Source organism: Copadichromis virginalis, linkage group LG14 (assembly GCF_057382275.1).
Source record: "Copadichromis virginalis isolate Kocher_CV1m ecotype Utaka linkage group LG14, C_Virginalis_male_GT1.1, whole genome shotgun sequence".
NCBI classification, from domain to species: Eukaryota; Metazoa; Chordata; class Actinopteri; order Cichliformes; family Cichlidae; genus Copadichromis; species Copadichromis virginalis.
In genome coordinates, this window is record NC_140631.1 from 3671003 (window position 1) to 3679684 (window position 8682).

General features: G+C 38.6%; 1 long non-coding RNA gene across 1 annotated transcript; it reads right to left on the reverse strand.

The window, feature by feature from the left end:
- Nucleotides 1-1290: 1290 nt before the first annotated feature.
- Nucleotides 1291-3789, reverse strand: LOC146693234 (uncharacterized). The gene is made up of 5 exons (XR_014923930.1): nt 3377-3789; nt 2325-2563; nt 2116-2227; nt 1712-1800; nt 1291-1598 (listed from the first exon to the last, which is right to left on the reverse strand). It is a non-coding gene; the product is annotated as an uncharacterized LOC146693234 (long non-coding RNA).
- Between the last annotated feature and the right edge of the window lie 4893 nt (nt 3790-8682).

Sequence of the window (8682 nt, forward strand, 5' to 3'; positions counted from 1 at the left end):
TTGAGTTCATGATGAAGGCTATTAGCACACCATTAGCTTTGTACAGTGCCAAGCACTCCAGTATCCATATGAGGGGCATTAACTCTTTCTTTTAGATAGTCCAGGAGGTGCTCGGGCTGGTCTACCTGATCTTGGAGTAGTACTTGTACTGCTTTATCAACCAAGAACTGGTGCTATGGTCCTCTGGTCTTATTTCCAATGCCTTCTAAGCTGTTCTCATCTATTGATTGATGTGCCTACTCAGGTTGGTTGCTACAGCGCCTGACAAAAGCTTCCATGTTGTGGAGAGGCAGATAATCTTTGTCTCATTAGTCAGTAGATTGATGGTGCCGTACCCTTATTGGGATCCTTCATGGTCAGGATTTTTCTGCCCTAATTTAGCCAGTCTGGATGAGTGCCTCCTTTTAACAGCCCCCTTACTTGTGCTGCCAGATATGCATGGAGTGCCGGCAGCATTTTCAGACAGTATGCATGGATCATGTCAGGTCTTGTGTCGTCATGTCCTTCCCAGATAGCAAGGAAACATTGAAACAATGTTGAGTCAATATCAGGCTGTGTCATTGAACCAACGTTGAAGTGTGACGTTGACCTAACGTTACTCTTGCACCCTTTTTTAACGTTGAAACAACGTCAGGTTTTGATGTTGAATCAATGTTGAAACCTGACGTTGATTCAACGTTATATTTTCTAATACTGCTGACATTGAAACAATGTCAGATTCTGATATTGAAACACTGTTGAGCTATGGTGTTGATTTTCCGCCTCTTTCGCACAGTTGCTTTTTATTAAAACAGTTAAATCATGACTGGAAATCTACCTTTCTTTATAGGTATTTTAACCAATACTAAACTACTGCATGTTTCCATCAATACTTCAACCACCTAAACACATAATTGTACTTATTCCTTAAATTGGACACCCTTTATAAAAAAAAACCCAAATGTCTCACAATGTATCATGTCAATATTAATATCCTAAAATAAGAAAGCATTGCATGTGATGTAACAGAGAAAAAAAATAAACAAAAAAAGGTCAATAGGCATGTTTCGTTTGCTAAATACTTTATTAAAAGACAGTTTCCGATTTACGTTTATATGATTCACAGAAGTTTGTAATTTTTTTGCATGATGTGCGTCCTGCACCACCCAAACGATCTGGGGCGTATCGGAGCCATTTCTGCACTGCTTGTGCAAAGACTAACTCGGACATAGAGTTTGCCCCTAACTGCTGCGTCAGGCTCCAATCAAGGCAAAACGTCTCACCTATAGACACATTTTAAGAGATGGAATTAGCGTGTCTCATGTCTTAAATGTGTATGCAAGTGCTTGTGTGTTTAATCAACAGGCCGTTGTTATGTATTTAAATCACATCTGACAGCTATTACACTTTATAGTTACAAAGTGTACATAACCTTTATATACTTACCATTGCCTTATTTGCCTCTTGTGATTGAAGAGCTGGCTCTGCATTGTTTAGCTCCTCAATGTTGTGCAAGGGCAAATCCAGAGCCAGTACCCCAGCATCTACCGATTCATTGCAGCCGGTATTGCGGATGGCTCTGACCTCCTCACAGAGTTCGTTAACAGCTCTCGTCAGGTCTGACAGAAAAAGATGATTTTTTTTAAAGTATTTAAGAATACAGACAACTTGTCAAACGTTTCCTTGTGTCACACACAGACATGTACAAAGACACTAGACAGTATTTTATTACCTGGTATTTTCACTCGAGGGGCCTGGGGAAACCATTTTTTTGTGGGCTGCTCATCCTCTGAGTCACTATATGTGTACAGGGGATTTGGTCTAAAGAAAAAAAGTTGAAAACGGTCATAAGTAATTACAAATGTGCTTTTGGAATATTTTTTCCTAAAGTTACAGTTTGATTTATAACAACACACACAGGAAACGGAGATGTGCAAGAAGGTACAGTATACAAGGAATTTTTGAAGTGCACAAGTGTACACGGCTTTGCATTTATAAAAAGTTTACAAGCTTCCACTTTTTGGACTATATTATGTGGTGATATTGCAGTATGCAAGCACCACAGATATGTATAAAAGACAAGATCATAAATTCTTAGCAATCAAAGATGTGTTTGTGAAATAAAAACAGTTTTACTTGTGCTTTCTTTTATGACTGGTCTGAGTTTCAGCTTCGGACTGAAGGTCAGACATATCACAGTGTTCACTTAGATATTTCTGAAGACTGCGTTCTGCTTCGTGAAATGTGTCTGGAAGTACAAACACAATGTATGGCCAGACATAAATTAGGACACGAAAAACTTGTTATTGTTACATTTATACAACACCAATCCAGATGATACCCACCATGGCTTATTAGAAGTCGGACTGGTGCATAGGTGAGCCATGTTGCACCAGGATGAACTCTCCTCTTTACTGCGTCGTGGATCCTGAATGTGTCTCACGGAGGATATGGAGGCCATGACAATTTCTCCCCATTTATCCATGATCTAGGGACTATTTCTGTACCACCAGTGCTAAACTGCACAATGCACCAGTCTTTCATTTTTATCTTTTTTTTAATTTGGAGTCCTTTTTTGCCCTGTCTAGGATAAACAGGAAACAGATAATTACAATATATTTCATAGTCACTACAAAACTTGATCTATTGATTGAACTAAATAATAAATAATAGTTTAAAATGTATATAGGCAACAATTACAAGCAAACCCGTATATGTAAGCATTTAAACACTGAAGATAATAAAATTAACAGTATTTTGTCTAAGTCTGCCATTGTAGGAATTCATGGCACCGAGACAAAAACATGGCGCACAGTGTGGTGTCAAAATAGGCGCACACCTTTGACGCTGCGTTTTCTCCGTCTTCCTCGTCCACACGTAAATGCTAAACGCAGTTTACGTGTGGACAAAAGGTGCAAACGCAAGTTAGGTGAGCGTGCAGCGTAAAGTTTGAATTGAGTGCGAATCGAAGCGGATGCTCTCCAATCATTAAAAGTAACAAAGTCATTGAACACATTTATACAGTTACCTTTACGTTTATCAATCATATATCACAGATTTACAATTTTTTGTAGTACTATGCTAAAAAGCAACTACAGAGCGAAAGTCTGGGTCAAGCGCCGAGGCGACGGCAAGAACAAAGGAACCCTCGAAGCGTTAAAGCTAGCTTTGTAAGGGAATATAACGGAAAAGTATGAAACGAAAATGTTTTCTTTGTTGATAGACTTTGTTCGCAGTGCAATTTATTTGTTGCCGGATTGTAAGATGAAAGTAGACACAATTTCAGGCTCCCACATTTTATCCGAAACTTTACATTAACAAGTTTTTTGTTTTTTTTTACTGTTATTCAAATGCAACCGTGGAAATAACGAATAGAACAAAAGTCATTCATTCTTACCTTATACTAATCGTGGTGCAGGCCAGTGCAGTGCATGAACTGATGCCTTCTCCGGTCAATTCCGCTGAGAGTAAATCTAATGTCCCGCTCTACTGTACAAGACAATGGTTACCTGGAGGGATGTACCACTGAGAGGGGTGCTGCGGAATAGTCCAAGTGGTAGCAGCTTTAATTTCCCGCTCAACCATAAATCGATGGTTTTTCAACGTGATTGTTGTCACCTTGTCAACTATAAATAGATCAACAATCAACGATGACAGAACAACAGTGAATCAATGTTATTTCAATGTCAGTGTAAGGTTTCATCAGTATTTCAATGTTGTTTCAACATTGGTTTTGTGTTGACATTTCAATCCTGACGATTCTGATGGTTCAGATGGAAAATCAACATCTGTTCAATGTCTCCTTGCTATCTGGGTTCTCTTCATTCTAAAACTAACAACAAAATTCATCCACTAAAATTGTATCTGTTAGCAGTCTAACTGTGCAACAACAATTAAGCAAACTATAGCAAGCTAACTTTAACAAATGTTGGAAATTTTGAGAAACAAATTCAAACACCTCCTTGATGCATGCTCAATCACATAGAAAGTTTTAAAAGAAGGATTGTTTTTTTCCTTAAGTTTAAATTCTCCATTGTGTGGCAAACCTTTACCTCTGTGGTTAAAATAATCCCCAGAGACCACTTGGTATCCCTTCTTGCCAGAAACCTTTATTTCGTTGTGTTGGGTTAGTAACTGATAGTGTATTTAACTGCCAAACAGTACACTTTCCCCAACCTGTGTGAAATGTCTTGCCAATGTACAACCCAATGAAACATGCACCGTGCATAAATTACTTGTATTTCCTGCAAAAAACATTATTGCTGAAAGGATTAGAGTGACACACATATAATCAAGACAAACATGCTAATCCTCATTAGCACTGCTGAAAGCCCCTCTGATGCAGTGCTGGGGTGGGGGATGTAGCCAGCACGGATGGTGGGAGGGAAAAAGTCAGTTAGCTGCTAATGCAAAATGAGTTGGAATCTAGAGTACACACACAACTGCTCACATGCTGTATATACCCTGGAATATTTCACATCAGATTGAAGAAAATCAATGCAGGGAACAAGTGGAATCAAAGAAGCAGGTCGAAGAGGGAATGAGTGGCAGTAGACACTGACCTTCAGCCAACAGTGCTGGCACACATGGCAGGTTCCCTCTTGGTTTTTGGATCTGACAATTCCAATGTAATAACAGATAAATAGAGAGGGCTCGTCAGGCCACAAAAGCAAACAGCTTGGGCTTGCCAAAGGGAACACAGGGAGTTAATGTTGGAGGGTGTGCCTATGTATTTGTGTATGTAGAGAGGAAAGATGGAGAGAAAGAGCTAATGGCTGACATCTGGCATCACTCTCCCCCGTCTGGGTCCTGCGCTCCAGCCCCACACTGTCACGCTGAATGATAAAGCAGAGAGTTTGCCTCCGAATCGGCACCCTTGCAAATCTCCCGGCCAGCCCTGAAGGCATGGGCAGGAGAGCCTCTTTCAGCCATTCACCAGTTAATGTGCCAATTTGTTTTCCAGAGTGCTCAAAGGAAGTATTTATTGCTGTGTGCTGCGGCTGTAGGCTAATACTAATAAAATGCTCTTTTGCTGAAATTCACTTAATTGGCCACGGTAGAGACGGAGAGCTTGAGGAGGAAGAGGAAAGTTGGCCTCCACCAAGGCAGTTTGCAGATGTTAACCCCCCCCCCCCGTCCTGTTATATTCAGCCCTCAACAGCATTCCTCCAACTAACCAATCAGCATGCATCTTTCATTTACTTCCATTTACTACCAGCAGTGACACTATTTAAACACACTCCATGGAACAGCTGAAATTAAATAATTATAATTCAGATTTTGTTTGTTTATTGTTGTTGTTGTTGTTGTTGTTGTTTTGAAGTTATAATCAGTGTTTCTCACACCAAAAAGGAAATTTCAACTTAATTGCGGAAATCCGCAACCGGGACATTTAATGACAATTAAAAGCTCAACCTCATGCACACTTGGCATACATTTTAAATAATGGTTTTTATCGTCTATCTGCTAACAATCTGTCAACTCAAAGTTATGTTTAACCAGGTCTTTGCATTCTCAGATCTCAGTAGTTATTTTGGCGAGTTAACTCTTTTTAACAAATATAAAAGATTAGCGGCAATAACAGAAGTTTGAGTCAAATTGTAATAAAGTTTAAAACTGGTAAAACAACTGGTGGCACTTTTCTACTATAGCCGAGCATTCTGTGCTTTTAACCTCAAGCAATAATTCACTTTAAATTCTCTCCCACTATAAAATGCAGGCATGCACATGCACCAAAAAACAAACAAACAAACAAGCAAAAAAAGATCCTACAATGACCCTTTACACGCAATACAAAAATCAAGCATGGTTAAAAGCAAAATCACGATTAAAAAAATATTTACCACTGCTGATTTTTGTTTTGATAGGAGGCAACAATCACTGACTTGTATTCTGTTTATACAAGCTCTTTACATTAAAAAATAATAATAATAAGCTGAACTACTTACAGAATGTCTGTCTTCTCTTTGCTGCTTAAAGTACACTTTGTTGTTTGTTTTTTATTAATTGAAAAGCTGCAGCTACTGGACATAAGCACTGATACATATCAAATATGGTACATTTGCAGGCTATGAAAACACAACAATAAGCTGAAAGACTAAAATGTTGAACCAATGCAGCTTTAAAAATTTATGAAGCTCAATCCATACATTCTGAGTTTCAAATGTAAAAAAAAGTTTCAATGGGAAGTTCCAAAACTAGGAGTTTATGAACAGGGACATTGGTGGTGGATAGAGCTTTTGTAAAATGTAATTTATTGATGTGACTACTCATCTTGATAACACTAGCTCAAAGGCAAAAAATTCAATGACTAAAACTAACCATGGGAAAATATTTTTTGTAAATATTTCAAAACAATCAACGTCCAAGAGATTTATTTAATTGTATGTCCCTTTTCCTATAGTCCATCTCTACTAAATAAGGATTTCATGATGGAGAAACACTGCTGTCAGCCCTTAGGTATGAACCATAGTATTTGCAAATTAAATACCACATCCTCCTCACAATTTTTTTAACAGCATGCTGGCAGACATCATTCACTGTGAGTGGGACATGATGAGACAAAAGGAAATGACAAAGAGAAGTAATGGTGCTGATGGTGTGGAGTTTAAGTGAGATCTTAAGGAGAGAAGGATGGGGAAAAGTAGCTGATGATGAGGCTCCTGTCCCTTTGCCAGGCCTGAGCGAAGCCAGTCTACCAAGGGAAGCTCTCCAGAATCTGACCACAGACTAATTACTGGAGGTTTTGTTCAGGAAATTATCTCCATGTCCATTGCTGCATTTCACAGCAAATTAGCCGTGGAAATCCCAAAAACCAATAAATAAGGCTGAAATTGTTCATCGGGGTTTCTGCCGATTGTGTTGCCCATTGTCATTGTCCTCCTCCCTAATGCTGAAGAAACTAAGAACCCATTTCCTTTATTTGGAAATTCTTTACATGCTCAAAAAAGAGACAAATAAAGGCTTTGTTTAGGTTGTGCTGTGAGGTAGTGATAAGCTGTCAGTATTGATGCCAGAGAGTGTAAAAAGCATTCTTAGCACCATCATACACACATACCTACCGAGCCTTTTCTTGCCATGTATGAGCACAGTGGAATTAGCATGCTGAAAAGGAGTTTCTTTCAATATGTACATATACAAATATTACATATAGATGGAGACAAAAGGAGAGCATAAGAAAGGGAAAATGACTATGAAAGTCATTAAATGCAAAAAAAATAAAAATAAATCTTGCTTTCAAACAAAAGAGAACCAAAGGAAATACAATGGAAACGTATACTTCCAGAATAGTGAGGTGTGAGTATTTGTGTTCCAAATAGCTTATTTTTTAAATCTATTTAAGAGATGGTATTAATGAATACAGTACTGTGCAAAAATCTTGAGACACCCTTCAGTTCTTTATGTTTTGTAAGAAAAATGAGACATAGGTGCAGCAAAACATAAATGGGAATACAGTACATGAGGCAGAATTAAAGTCTGTGCAATTCTAACAAGCTTGAAAGCCAATATTTCATGTAACCACCTTTATTCTGCAACACAGCCTAAACTCTCTTAGGAAAGTTTTCTTTTAATTTGTAAATGTAAAGTACTCTTCAGAAATAGTTCTTTGGATTCCTGAAGGGCCCTGCGACAGACTGGCGACCTGTCCAGGGTGTACCCTGCCTCTCGCCCTATGACAGCTGGGATAGGCTCCAGCGCCCCCCGCGACCCTGAAAAGGATAAGCGGAAGCGAATGGATGGATGGATGGATGGATTCCTGAAGGACATTCCAAAGCTAGTTTCTGGAGATTCGGTAGTTTTTATTCTGTTCTCTGTCTAGTGAAAAATACTAGGTCAATAAAAACATAGGTGAGCGAGTTTGGTGTGGAAGAACTTTACTGGCCTGCACAAAGTCCTGACCTCAACCCAAAAGAACTTTGGGATGAATTAGAGTGAAGACGGTGAGCCAGGTACACACGGGTGTACGCACAAACTACACCCTTTTTGGCTCCTACCTTAAAGCACACTGTGCGCTGTCAATCTTACGTGCTGCACAATAATGTTTAACACTTAGTATTTACTGTTATATTCCCATAGATCATCATGATGTTGTTTATCCCTTGTTAAATGCTTGTTTTCTTTTTTCTTTCTCAGCAGGTGATCCAGGTGATTGATATATGTATTTTTGTCTGCTTATTTTGTTTGTATTTGTTTTTTGCCCTTTATCCCCGTCCCTCTTCTCCGCTGTTTTTTTCCCTCTTTCTTTCTCCCTTTTCTTTTCCTCATTCAAGTCTGTCCCGTATCTAGCAAGTGAAAATAAAAAATAAAATAAACAATAAAAGGTGAATCAAATAGACCATTACGGCAAGGCTGGGATGGTCTATTTGGTAAAGTAAATCCGTTGGGCATCTTTCTTCGCCTTTAGACAATAATTCTGATGGCAAAAGAGCCAAACGGGACAGGCAAAAAAAAAAAAAAGAAAAAAAAGAAGAAGAAGACGGTGAGCCAGGCCATGAAATGTGCTTCTGTAAGAATGGTGAAAATTTCCCATAAACACACTCCTAAACCTTGTGGAAAGCCTTCACAAAAGAGTTGATGCTGTTATAGCTGCAAAGGTTAAGTCGATATCATATATAAATGCAATGAATTAAAAATAAGATGTCACTCAAGTTGATATGTATATGAAGCCAGATAAACATTTGGCAATATAGTGTAGCTGAAGTC